This window comes from Artemia franciscana, chromosome 4 (genome assembly GCF_032884065.1).
Source record: "Artemia franciscana chromosome 4, ASM3288406v1, whole genome shotgun sequence".
Classification (NCBI taxonomy): domain Eukaryota; kingdom Metazoa; phylum Arthropoda; class Branchiopoda; order Anostraca; family Artemiidae; genus Artemia; species Artemia franciscana.
Genome location: NC_088866.1, coordinates 15,693,315 through 15,708,143, shown reverse-complemented (window position 1 = coordinate 15,708,143; position 14,829 = coordinate 15,693,315). Strand labels below are relative to the sequence as shown.

Here is a 14,829-nt window from a genome sequence, read left to right as displayed (position 1 = left end):
ATATTTCAATCGGGAACAAAAATTTTAGTGCCCTTGTTAAGAGTCAAAAGTGATTGGAAGAAAACCCTCAGAGATTTAAACGGCCCTCAGAGATTCCCCGAGATATCCGAGAAATTGAGATATGAATTTGACCAGACAATTTGAAGATGTTATCTAAAATATTAAAAAAATCCAATAAATATACCTTCAGGGATAGCAAAACCCCCAAAAACCTCAGGACAAGGGCAGAAAATAATGTAAATTGTCAATTGTTTACGTATAGGTTCTATAAAGGAACAGCGATGCTCGTTTGATGTTGGGTGTGCGATTAGCTCAAAGCTTTCAGGGATCACTCTTCGGGGTAAGTAGCGGTGCCTAAATGGGTCTGAACTGCACGCCTGAGTCTCTAGAGACTATACCCTAAGCCTCATTAGCATATTACAAATGGAATATATAGCCTATATTAAAACAAGAACAAAATTCCTATATTCAGATCATATTAGTTAAGACGACACTTGCAAATTTTTTTTAAATATTCGTTCTATTGACATGATTTTTTGTATAAAGGCCCATGAGGATGAGAAAATATTATTAGTATTTGTCCAGCGCTTGAATTATATTGAATAAGCTAAGTCAAGATAAGCCTATACATGTAAGTACTTTTGAATTCATAATCTATTCGATTTATAAAGCCTTACCTTTAATTTCTCCTTTAAGGTAAAAAAAACAATTTTACACTGTACGAAATATATAAATCCGCTATTTTTACTTCCCAGGTCAAACACCAGTGATACGCCAAGCCATGTTTGGAATTACTTCTGAACAATTAGTTCTTATCAAAGATTCCTATAAGAAGGAGTAAACATTTAAATTTAAATTTGAAAATTAACAGGGGATAATTATATTCTGCTTATAGAGAGCGAAGGTTAAAGAAAAACTGTAATATTGAAGTCCCAAACAATTTCCACAGAAAAAAAAGATTCAAAAGTACTTAACTAGCTTATTTTGAACTTTGAAAAAATTATTGTATAAATAGATTTTAGCTCAAGGATACCTTGTGAGACATGAAGGTACATTTTTCTGAAAAACTGATACCTATGCATTTTAAAACGTTGTTATGAAATGAATAAAGTCGAATAAACTTTAAGCAATATTACGGTGGCACTATGAGGGAAACGATAAAAGTCCCAAAGGTTTTAATTTGTTCAGAAGTGTATAACTGATTCAAAACTGCTTAACTGGTTTATTTTGAAATCCGACAATTTACTGGAGATCTAGGTTTTAGCTTCAGGATACCGTTTGAGACATGACGGTACATTTTTCTCAAACTAAAAAAGCTTCTTAAAACATTCTAATGAAATTAATAAAGCCGAATAAATTTTAAGCAATGTTGCGTCGGTGCTATGAGGGAGATGATACAAGTCGCCAACGTTTCTAACTGGTTCAGAAGTGTTTAACTGATTAAAAAGTGCTTAACTAGTTAATTTTAAACTCCGAGCTAACTAGTTTTATGATTTAGGTTACTTGGGATATAAATTTTAGCTCTAGCATACCGTTTGAGATGTGCAGATACACTTTTATTGAAAACTGAAATCTAAGCTTATAATGAAATTAATAGTTTTTGATTTTTCTAGTGTTACTACTGTTACTGCTCCTACTGCTACTACTATTACTACTACTACTGTTACTACTGCTACTATTACTAATCCTACTACTACTATTGCTACCACTACTGCTGCTACTACTACTACTACTACTACTACTACTACTACTACTACTACTACTACTACTACTACTACTACTACTGCTACTACTACTACTACTACTACTACTACTACTGCTACTACTTTTTTTATACTGTTAAATATTATTTTCTCTCAATGTATTCAGTTCCCTCTCAGTTTCATAGATGATGATAGAAACCTAAATTAATATCAAAACGTTTTTTTATTCGAGGTAAATGAAGATTCATCATCACAAAAAAGACCAAGGACGGATAAGAAAAGAATTTGTGTTGAAATGATATAATAAAGTCTTATAAAAAGTATTGCTTAATGTTGAGGTATGCATGTATCATAGCTGCTGACTGAGTGCCAAAAAATTCAATAAAATCACTTTTAAGTAAAATAAACTCAGATAGCTGATAAATTTCGAGGGCTTTAGTTGCTGGCTGGGTACAAAAAAAAAATAAAACCACTTTTGACAACAACAAACTCAGCTAATTGGTAAATTCCATGTTTTTTTGACTGGCGACAGAGTGTCAAAATTAATTTAAAAAAGCACTTTTGCATGCAACCAACTCATATAGCAAGCAAATTTCGAGTGTCTTAGCTGCTGATTGAGGATCAAAATTTTATAAAAGTAGTGTTGACTACGATAAACTCAGTTAGTGGACAAATTTCGAGTGTTTTAGTTGCTGGCTGAACACCAAAAAAGACAATAAATGCAATTTTGACTACAATAAACTCAGCTACTTGTTAAATTTCAAGTATTTTAATTGGTGACTGGGAATCAAAATTAATAAAAAAACACTTTTGCAGAGAAAAAACTCATCTAGTAGGTAAATTCTGAGTGTCTTAGTTTCTGACTGAGCCACAACAATTAAATAAAAGCAGCTTTGACAACAATAAACTGAGGGAGATTTTATATTCCGAGTGTTTTAGTTGCTGGAAGAGTACCAAAAAAATTAATAACAATACTTTTGACTACAACAAACTCAGCTAGCTGGTAAATTCCGAGTGTTTTAGTTACCGAAAGCATATCAAATATTTAATAATAGCACTTTTGGATACAACAAACTCTGCTATTTGGTAAATTCTGAGTCTTTTACTTTGTGACTGGGTTAAAAAAAAAAACTTTTGCATACTAGTGCTGTGTCATAGTTACTAACCGAGTATCAAAAAATTTGAAAAAGTACTTTTGACTACAACAAACTCAGGTAGTTGATAAATTCTGAGTGTTTTAGTTGCTGGCCGGGTATCGAAAATTAAATAAAATCACTTTTGCATACAACGAACTCAGCTGATGGCTAAATTCCGGCAACAACGTTGCGAAACACTGGGAATTCACCAATTAGCTGAGTTTTTGCAGTCAAAAGATGCTCATTCACCAATTAAAAGACTGCTTTTAATTGGTCAAAAGTGCTTTTATTAGTTTTTTGGTACTCAGCCAAAGTGTAAAACTTTGGAGAATTTATCAACTACCTGACTTTTTTGTAGTCAGAAGTGCTTTTATTAAATTTTCGATGCTCAGTCAGCAACTAAGACACTCAGAATTAGCCTACTAGCTGAGTTTGTTTTACCCAAAAGGGCTTTTTATGATTTTTTTTTTATACTCAGTGACCAATTAAAAGACCAATTAACTGTACCAAGTAGCTAATTTTGTTGTCAAAAGTGCTCTTATTTATTTTTTGGTACTCTCTCAGCAACTAAAACGCTAGGAATTTATCAATTTCCTTCATTTGTTGTAATCAAATGTGCTATTATTAAATTTTTGATGCTCAGTAAGCATCTAAGACACTCAGAATTTACTTACTAGCTGAGTTTGCTCTATGCAAAAGAGCTTTTATTTAATTATTTGATAATCAGTCACAAATTAAATAATCGGTATTTACCAACTAGCTGATTTATTGCAAAGTGCTTTTGTCAAAAGTGCTTTTATTAATTATTTTGGTACTCAGCCAGAAGCCAAAACACTGAAAATTTATCCACTTCCTGAGTTTACTGTAGTCAAAAGTACTTTTTTTTAAATTTTTTATGCTTAGTCAGCAGCTAAGACACTCAGAAATTACCTAGTAGCTGATTTTATTGAAGTCAAAGGTGCTTTTATTATTGTTTTTGATACTCAGTTACCAATTAAAAGACTCGGAATTTACCAAGTCGTTGAGTTTGTTGCACTCAAAAGGGCCATTTTTACACTGTTGGTAGCTAAAACACTCGAAATTTAAATATTAGCTGAGTTTGTTGTAGTCAAAAGCACTTTTACTAATGTTTTTGGTACTCTACCAGCAACTAAAACACTCGGAATTTATCAACTACCTTAGCTTATTGAAGTCAACAGGGCTTTTATTAAACTTTCAGTGATCAGTCAGCAACTAAGACACTCAAGATTTATCTATTAGGTGAGTTTGTTCTATGCAAAAGTAATTTCTTATTATTTTTCGATACTCAGTCACCAATTAAAAGAATTGGAATTTACTAAGTAGCTGAGTTTGTTGTAGTAAAAAGTGGTTTTATTGATTTTTTGGTAGCTCAGCTGGCAACTAAAACGTTCAGGATTTATCAACTACCTGAGTTTATTTTAGTCAAAAGTGCTTTTATTGAATTTTTGATGCTCAGTCAGCAAGGAAGACGGTCAGAATTCACCTATTAGTTGAGTTTTTGATACTCAGTCACCAATTAAAAGAATTAGAATTTACTAAGTAGCTGAGTTTGTTGTAGTCAAAAGTGGTTTTATTGATTTTTTGTTAAAACAGCTGGCAACTAAAACGCTCAGAATTTATCAACTACCTGAGTTTATTTTAGTCAAAAGTGCTTTTATTAAATTTTTGATGCTCAGTCAGCAAGGAAGACGGTCAAAATTCACCTATTAGTTGAGCTTTTTCTATGCAAAATTGCTTTTTTTTATTAATTTTTTGATACTTAGTTACCAATTAAAAGACTTGGAATTTACCAAGTAGCTGAGTTTGTTGTAGTCAGAAGTGCTTTATCATTTGTACACAGCCAGCAACTAAAACACTCGGAATTTGTCAACTACCCGAGCTTATTGTAGTCAGAACTGCTTTCATTAAATTTTTAACGTTCAGTCAGCAACTAAGACACTCAGGATTTGCCTACTAGCTGAATTTTTTGTATGCAATAGGGCTTTTTTTATTAGTTTTTTTTATACACAGTAAGAAACTATGACACATGCATACCCCAACACCAGACAACACTTTTCATAAGGCTTTATTATATCATTTCAACACAATTCTTTCCTTATCTCTCCATTGTCTTTCGGTGATGTTTAATTTTCATTGACCTAGAATAAGAAAAATGTTTTAATATTCATTTATGTCACTCTCATCATCTATAAAAACGAAACAAAATTGAATGCATAGAGAGAAAATAGTATTTAACAATATTTAAAAGAAGAAGAAGTAGCAGTAGTAGTAGTACAAGTAGTATTAGAAGTAGTAGTCGCAGTAGTTGTACCACTAGAAAAAACAAAAACTATTAATCTCATTAAAAGCTTGGGTTTCAGTTTTCAGAAAAAATTTATCTACATATCTCAATCGGTATCCTAGAGCTAAAGTGTATATCCAATATGACTTAAGTCAGAAAACTATTTATCTCAGAGTTCAGAATAAACCGGTGAAGCGCTTGTGAACCGGATGCACTTCTGAACCAGTTAAAAACGTTTGGGACTTGTGTTCATTCCCTCATAATATCGACATAACATTGCTTAAAATTTCTTCGTCTTTATGAATTTCATTACAACGTTTTAAGAAGCTTAGGTTTCAGTTTTCAGAAAAATGTACCATATGTCTCAAAAGGTATCCTTGAGCTAAAACCAATATTTCCAGTAACTTCTAAGAGCTCAAAATAGACCATTTAACCACTTTTTGGACCAGTTATACACCTTTGAACTGGTTAAAAACGTCTGGGACTTGTATCATTTCCCTCAGCATTGCTTGTAACATTGCTTAAAATATAACATTGCTTAAAATTTATTCGACTTAATTAATTTCATTAGAGTTTTTTTAAGAAGCTTATTTCAGTTTAAGAAAAATATACCTTCATCTCTCAAATGATATCCATGAGCTAAAACCTGCATCTCCAGTAACTTCTCAGAGTCGAAAATAAGCCAGTTAATCACTTTTGAGTCATTTATAAACTTTTGAACCATTTAAAAACGTTTACGACTTGTACCATTTCCCTCATAGTACAGCCATAATATTGCTTAAAATTTGTTCGACTTTATCAATTTCTTTAGAATATTTAAGAAGCTTAGGTATAAGTTTTTCTACGAAATGTACCTTAATTTCTCAAAAGGTATCCTTGAGCTAAAACTTGTATCTAGATTAACTTCTCAAAGTTCAAAATAAATCATTTAAGCGCTTTTGAATCCGTTGAAAATTATCCAGTCGAAAATAAACCAGTTAATCACTTTTGAATCAGTTATACACTTCTGAACCTGTTAAAAACGTTTGTGACTTTTTTCATGTCCCTCATAGTACCGTCGTAATATTGCTTAAAATTTATTCGACTTCACTAATTTCTTTAGAACATTTAAGAAGCTTAAGTATCAGTTTTTCCGAAACATGTACCTTCATGTCTCAAAAGGCATCCTTGAGCTAAAAGATATATCTAGATTAACTTTTCACAATTCAAAATAAATTATTTAAGTACTTTTGAATCAGTTATAAACTTCTGAACCAGCTAAAACCGTTTACGACTGTACCGCCGTAATATCGCTTAAAATTTATTCGACTTTATTAATTTCCTCAGAAACTATAAATGTACATTTATATCTCAAACAGTATCCTTGAGCTGAAATCTATATCTACACTAACTTCTCAGAGATCAAAATAAATCAGTTTAGCAATTTTGATTCGTTTTTTGATGCAGATATTAATCCTCCCTCTATATAAGCAGAATATAATTATCCCCCGTTAACTTTCAAATCAGAATTAAAATTCTTAGCCCCTCCGATGGGATTGTTTGATCAGAACTAAGTGCTCAGAAGTAATTTCAAACACGGCTTAGTTTATCACTGGTGATTGAACTAGGAAGTAAGTATAGCACATTTATATATTTCGTACAAAAATTGATTTTTTGTAAACCTTAAAGAAAAAACTAAAGGTAAGGCTTTATAAATCTAACAGATTATGAATTCAAAAGTATATACATGTTTAGGCCTACTTCGCTTACTCATTACAATTTAAGCGCTGGATGAATACTAATAATAATTTATCATCCTCAAGGGCCTTTATACAAAAAATCATGTCAATACAACGAGTATTTCAAAATTCTTTTCATGCGTAACATGACCTAAATATATAAATTTTGCTTCTGTTTTAATATAGGCTGTATGTTCCCTCTGTAATATTCTAGTGAGGTTTAGGTTTTAATCTTTAGAGCATCAAACGTTCAATCCGGACCCATCTATGCACCACTACTGGGAGAGAATGATAGAAAAAACTCAAGGAGTTTGAAACTAGCAGATGTAAGTCCTTGGGAGGAAAGGAACATAATTTACCTTTTGGACTAGAATCAATTGAAATTGAACATGCCATTTAGATAGAAAATAAAATCCTTATACCAGGTTTAATAAAATAGTGTACCCACGCCATGTCAGGAACAGCTTAGGGGGGTCGATTTGAATTTTCCAGGGGTGTTTTGGGGCCAATGGGACCTCAAGTTTTGACTTGGGCGGATGGACAGAGATGAATTGAAATTTATATGTGTTATCAAAATGCCATATCAGCAATATCCCGAGAATTGTGGGGATCGGGCAAAAACTTTCCAGTTTTAAAGGGAGGAGGCAAAGAGACTTAATTGTTTATGTTTAGAGGAAGGGAATGTGAAGACAAGCCAAAATGCGTTTCTGATCTGTTTAAAAAGCTTCGCAATTATTAGCCAAAGTTTAACTTTGAATCTATTCACGATGTGTAGGGAGATAAATCGAAAGATAGTATATTCCTCAAAATTTCAAAACAGCACACCCGTAATGTCCCTGAACGACTGAAAGATCCAGCCAATATATCTGTGAATGTTTGGGGAGGGCAAACATTCACGGTAACATACAGGTAGTTTAAGTGTTATTTAAGAATGCCAAAACATTTTTTTTTCTCCTAAATATCGGTACATCCGAAAACAAGATCAACGATTTTCCTTCGACGCTTTACATACGTAAGCTATTGGCACAAGGAGAAACACATGCAGAGAAATATTTTCCGGTCAGACTTAGTAATTCTTTTGTTTGACTCAGTTGATTGACTTCGAATGTTTTTGATATTCCAGGCCATAATACTAAAAGAGCCGGGATGCACAAAAACTATCCTTAAATTTCGCTTCTCCTATCTGATGTAAAATGATATACGTAAGCTTCTTGGATAGGTGGCTCATATGCAAAAAAGAAATTGAAACTAGTTTTGGCCGTATTAGTTTCGACACCAGACAAAGATCGAAAAATTTTTCCTCTTCGATAAGCTTGTAGCTTACAGGGCATGAAGAAAGGGTTGGATAGACCTCAATGAAACCAAAAGACACTTCGAAGATTTGCTGCATCTCCATATAACACATAAAACTCGGCCAAAAATGTCGTTTTAACAGATTGGACTAGACTTTTAGGTGGAAGGCCTATAGGCAAAGAGAGAGCATCTCAATGTATTCAAGCTACTAAACAATTAGAGAGAAATAAAATAACAATGGGCCAATTTTGGGCATCACGAATCAATACAGCAATTGCTTTCCTAGATTTTGTCTCTCTGCATTTCCAATTGCAACACTTTCACCTTATTTGCCTCTTTTTCTATCTTGAACAGGACGGAAGATTGGTCACATTCATCAAGCTTAGATTTTTTTTTGTCGCCATTGATTCAAACATGGGCTAAACTTTTTTGTCAAAAAGGAAAAGTAAACATGACTGATGATTTGAATAATGACGACGATCACACTGCATAAGATAGATTATGGCAGGTCTTCAGAAGACGGTGAATAAAATACAATAGATAGATAGATAGATAAGTGTATTTTTAAGCCAAATACAGCCATGAACATAGTACAATAACATAAAAGAAAGACACAAATAACATAAACTTTGATCAGTGATCATCATAAAACGCTTAAATGAAACACTGCACTGCAATAACCTAATACTAGTACTTAATACTTGAAAAAAAAATTCCTTGAAAAGAGCGCTTAACACTCGGATAAAGACATAAATAAAACGTTACATTTACATTATACTGATATTTTTTATTTATTTATTTAACAAGATTTCCAGATACCTTGCTACTCTACAAATAAACTGAGGCGACATACTATTTAAGACACCTAGAAGTATTAACTTATTATTTCTAAATATCCCTTCCCTTATCATAGAGAGCCCTAGGCACCGGCTTAAGCAATGCACTAAATAATCCTCTTAAACTCTGCAAAGCGGTCAAGTATATCTGTCTTCATTGGAACATCTTTCTTTAGAACATCTTATAAATCTTCCACTTATTGGCAGGCAGTTAGCTCTCAGCTGCATCCAAAACGTCAAATATCTAGCTGGTAAATTCAGCTTAAAGTAGAACTCCTGGCCATAAATCACCTTAGCATCCTTATAAAACTTTAATGTTTCTGATTTTTCTATCCCCTCACTCCATTTTTGAACCATTTGATTCTCTAGTACTATTTTAATCTCATTCTCCAAATTTGTATTTATATCCATTGGTCCTCTACCTTCATTCTAAACAAAGGAAAACCCTGTTTTGTCTAAAATGTCTTTTATTTTTAGTTGGCCATGATGTTTTTTTCCCTGCGAGAGTAAATCTTCATGAGCAGCCTTAAGCAACCTGTCACTCGGTAACAGGACGACTTTCAACCAAAGTTTAGTCATTGAGACTAGTCTATAATTTATTAGTGGCCATATGTCTAGATCGCCATTTAAAAACTGGGAATGAGTTGTTCTATGCAGCCTAAACAATATCTTAAAGTACCCTAATTGAATACTCTCTATCTCAGCCGCTCTCTTATACCTCCAAATCTCTGCTTCGTAATGTAGAATGGGCATTATTCTCGATAAAAAGACCCTTTTATGTAACGACAATTTTTTTTATTCTCATTACATTATTCCGGAAAATTGTAAACATTGCTGCTTTTCCCCGGTTTAACGTTTCCTTTATATGAGAATTTCATCTTCCATTACATTGAAAAATCTATCCAAGATACTTAATTTTATCCACAACTTGTATCTCCTCCCCCTTAAACCAAAATTTACTTTCACATTTATCATTCCTCTTCTTAAATGTAATCATTTTTGTTTTCAGAACATTTACCTGCAGGCACTTCATCTTTAGATAATCATCCGTTAAATCCAGGAGCTTCTGTAAATTATATGCCGAATTCGCCACAAGAGCAATGTCATCCGCAAAAAAACAACACTGAGAAGTTTCTATTACCTAATCTCACTGTTGGAGCAGCCCATTTTTTGGCTAAAAATTCAACAATATCATTAATAAAAAGACCAAAAAGTCGAGGTGACAAGGCGTTTCCCTGCTTTACTCCTTTCTTAACTTTAAAAGACCTCGAAATACCCGACCCACGTACTCTTACTGTTGCACTAGTTTCAAAATACATATTTACAACCAAAGAAATAAAACAAGTAGGTTGCCCCACATAATGTAGGCTTTTTTTGTGCAGAACTCTATTACGCTTTTTTTAAGTCCAAAAATGCAACATATAACTTATTTTTTCCTGATCTATTCTTTTCAATTAATCTAGTTAAAATAAACACTCTATCCGTAGTACTATAACCTTTTCTAAAACCTCCCGGTTCTTTTTTCATAGCTCCAATACACTCTAGCCAATTGTTTAACTGGCTGTCTAAAATTTTCTCTAAGATTCTGCTAAGTATAGGAGCTAAGGCTATCAACCTATAAATCTCATGATCCCTGGCACTTCCCCCTTTAAATATAGGTACGATGTCCTCCATGTCCTCCATGTAGAAGGCCATACTCCATCACTAATAATTCTATTAAACATGTAAACTAACACAGGTAATATCACATTAAGTGATCTCTTTAACAAAACTGCTGGTATTCCATCTTTTCTGGGTCCAGACCTTCCTGTCATATTCCTGACAACTTTCCTAATTTCTTCTGACGAAACTTCTCTTACCAAATCGTAATCCTTTTCTCTCATGGGGAACAAACAAAATCGCTCCCATTTTCATATAATCTTCACATAATCCCCCTTCTATAATCTCTAAATAACTTGACCAAGTATCGGCCGCTGGAATATCTGATAGGGCTTTTCTTTTATTATCATTTGATTTCGTTTTTGGCCAGAAATCTTTCGTATTACCTAGATTAAAAGCTTGCTCAAGCTCCTTCTGTTCTTCTCTAACCTTCTGCCACTCTTTTCTTTTTATCAACCTTTTATATTCGCTTCTTTTTTCTTTAAATCTCAACAGTAATTCATGGTTTTCCTCAGATGAAAAGTAATTTTTAACCGCCTCTAGTAAATTTTCTAAATAATTTTTCGTAACTTTACACTCATTGTCAAAGAAATTTACATTTATTTTCTTATCTAACCTTTCAGACTTTTGAGCACAATTATAAATAACTGAACCCAATTCACTCAGAGTCGTATCGATATCCATTGAGGATTTGCACATAACGTCAAGCCATTCGATTGCCTCAGGCCTTAAAAGTTCATTTCCCAATACCTCCAACACCTCGTCACTCCACTCGGTCATTAAAGGGTTCTAATAATAAACATTTTTTTTTTATAATTGTCATTACTCTTCTTTACACCATTTATTTTTCCCATTATTCCCGTTATAAGGCTTAGTTTAACCTCCACTGGAAAATGATCTGACCCTATGATACTTAGAACTTCAACGCACATTGTGTATTTTACATGCTCGAGCCCAACCAATATACAATCAATTATACTTGTGTTTTTTTCAGACAGACAAATAAACTCACCCACCTCTGCATCCTTACCAAATCGTCCATTTATAACCACAAGAGTACTATCAGAGCATAGCTATAGAAGCCTCCTACCGCAAAAATTAACCTTTCTTTTAAAGTTCTTGCTACTTCTAGATGTCTTATAAATATCAGGTATCAAATCTGGCGTTCCTACAAAAGAAGCTTCATTCATTCAATTACACAACCCAATATAAGCGTTAAAATCCCCCACAACTAAAAAATAATCATTTTCATATCGACAACATAAATGTCTTATCTCTTCCTCAAGCAGATCCCATGTTGATTCATTACTATATGAGCTGTACTGAAGAGCTATATATACCAGTCAAAGCATCAATATTTTGCCCTTTTTAATAGGAATTTGAACCCATACAAGGTTTTTTGAATTGCTAGGAATACATAAATTATTTGTAAACAACCCTGCTTAATTAACACTAAAATACCACCATAATATCTCATATTTCCAGCCGCTTTTCTAGTAACTTTTTCTACTGAATAACCTCTGAAATTTGGTACTGAATCTTCACTGTTTCACATCTCAATTAAAGCAATAATATCCACAATCATGTAATTCTTGCAATATATGGTCTATCTTATTTTTTACACCATGGATATTCCATGCAACTATACGCAGAGGATATGATGTACATGACTGTAGTGTCCCTATTCACCTGGCAATAAAACATCATGTGCTCGTAGGACGTACGGCGAGACGGGATCTTCACTATGAGGGAACGAAAGTTGATAATAGTCACTAGTATATGCAGTAGCCGGTGTCTTTGATGGACCTTTATAGTTAACTTCTCTTCTCACAACATTACGAATGTCACAACGGTTCTTGTCTTCTGGACTAATGATTTCAATAACATTTTTAACTCTTTTGTCAATATTATTCGTAGCTTTATAAGATTTTCTAGTTTTTTTCAGTAGACCTTGATGCGGTTTCGGAGCGTTTTGGTGAAAGGTCTTTTATATTGAGCTTCACCACCGTTTCAGTATCGCACTCAGAATTTTCTGAAACCGACTCACACCCTCAAGTGCATCACAAGCATATAATAGGTACACCAACTAGGTAAAGATACAAACTCCTCATGGCCAAGATGACCGAGGCATAACACACAATTATTATTTACAAGTTCCTCCGTCGTCCCAATATTCAAACCAGATTTTTTTTTTTTCTAATATGTATCACAGCACTGAAGTTGGCAGCCCCTCAACTATTTTAAAATAGTGTACCACGGGTTTGATTTTTTGTATAAAAAAAAGGAAGTCACATAATTTGATCTGCTCATCAAGGATAATTGATCAGCGTTGCAAAGTATATTTTCTTTCCGGGGGCCAACTGTTTAATATCACTACTAAGAAAGGAGCAAAGGGAGAACCATCACACATTAACAGCACTTTTCGACTTTATTCCAACTTCGATTTGAATCTGGTGCTTGCCTACCAGAACGAAGCTTTCTAGTCGAAAGCAGAAACATAGCTTCATCAGACGAAAGCTTGGCTGCAGAAATTCACACTATCCTCCCTGACCACAGTACAGATATCTAGATATCTGTACTGTGTCTCTGACACAGACTATAAAACGCCGCTTCAACTCACACACTGTAGGCTCGCCCTTACCCACTAGGGAAAACCATTCTTTTTGGTCCCAGGCAAAAATTATATGCAGCTTCAAAAAATTGTTGTAATTTTGATACTGATTAAGAAAGGAATAACCTATTTTTTCAGTTTTCCTGCCTAAGATTTAAAATGTTGGATTGTAATTTAAATGTTGGACAAAGTGTATTATCCAGTCATTTCTGATTAATAACAGTGAATTTGTACAATAAATATTTAATGATATTTTTACTCTGGAATTTTATGCAGATGAAGATGGAGGGAGACTTGACCTTGTTTTTGCTTCATCAAAGTGCTAAGACCTTTCAACTCACTGTCAAATAGAACGTTGAAGAGTGAACTTTGATGACAACCTCATCAAAGTGGTTTAGACCACTTTTTGGAAAAAAAGGAAAAAGATAAAAATGTATATGAAGTAAAATCAGAGTCCTCAGAATTTGTTCAAAGATGTCGTGCTAACGAACTACAATTAAGGAACGCCTCGGATAGATAGTAGCCAAAACTATTAAAAAAAGAATTTTGAAAACAATTAAATAAGTCAGAAGAACTGGTTTTTATGTTGATTCTAAATATAGAGAAATTCATAGCGTTAAATGTTACGCATCAAAAGCTACGAGCCTGAGAAAACTTGTATGATTTTCAAAAAAGGGGAGAAACTACCTTACAGAGAAGAGTGATGTTAATAAAAATCAAACCATCAAACCCAACATACAGAGAACCCCAATGCAGAGATTTCAAGCTCCTATTGATAAATATCTATATTTTTTTTTGCCAGAAGAAAGATCGCAGAAACGTGTTTATTCGTTTGTTTTGTTTTTTCCCAGGGGTGATCAAATCGAGCCAATGCCTCTAGAAGATCCAGAGAGGGTTCATTCTAACTTAAATTAAAAGTTCTAGTGGCCTTTTACGTGACAAAAAACTGGAGAGTAACTATCCCCCCCCTCACACACACACACCACTTTTACCTCAAAGACATCCAGCTAAAAATTTTGAGATAACGGTTTGATTTAGCATAGTTAAAAGGTCCAATAAATATGCCTCTGCCCTCAAGGGATGAAAAGATCCCTACTGCCCTTGGGAAAAGGGCTATGCGTAATACGCTTTGTAATACATTTTTTTTTCATTATTTACATAGAAGTTTTATCGGGAAATCTACTATTTTTACGGGGAAATTTTCTTCTGGGGGATTTCCCACGGGAAGACTTTTTCGTGGGGAGGAAGGCTTCTGAGGAATTTTCCGGAGAAAACTTTATATGGGAGAGAAGAGAAAGGAATTTACTAGCAAAATTTGAAAAACGGTCAGAAATTAAAAAGAAACAAGTTTTTTAATTGAAAGTAAGGAGTGGGTACCACTAAAAATTACAACGAACAGAAACTCTTCCATATATGAGGAGTGCTGCCCCTTCCTCGACATTCCCTCTTTACGCTAAAGTTTGAATTTTTGTCGCAATTCTTAAAAAAAAAACCTGCTAAAACACAAGGGCCGTTGAATGTGTACGAGAAGCGTTTTTATAGAACTTCAAGGCTTTTGCATAAGGAGTGAG

General features: G+C 33.6%; 1 protein-coding gene across 4 annotated transcripts in view; it reads right to left on the bottom strand.

Annotated features, from left to right (window-relative positions):
• The window catches only part of LOC136026049 (uncharacterized), a 58,862-nt gene that overhangs the window by 37,011 nt on the left and 7,022 nt on the right, over nucleotides 1-14,829 (bottom strand). For 2 of the 4 annotated variants that reach the window (XM_065702228.1, XM_065702226.1), the window contains exon 2: nucleotides 678-825. The exons of the other annotated variants lie outside the window; for them this stretch is intronic. The gene's annotated coding sequence lies outside the window, so the exon portion shown is untranslated. The remainder of the gene's footprint in view (nucleotides 1-677; nucleotides 826-14,829) is intronic. 4 annotated transcript variants of the gene reach the window in all.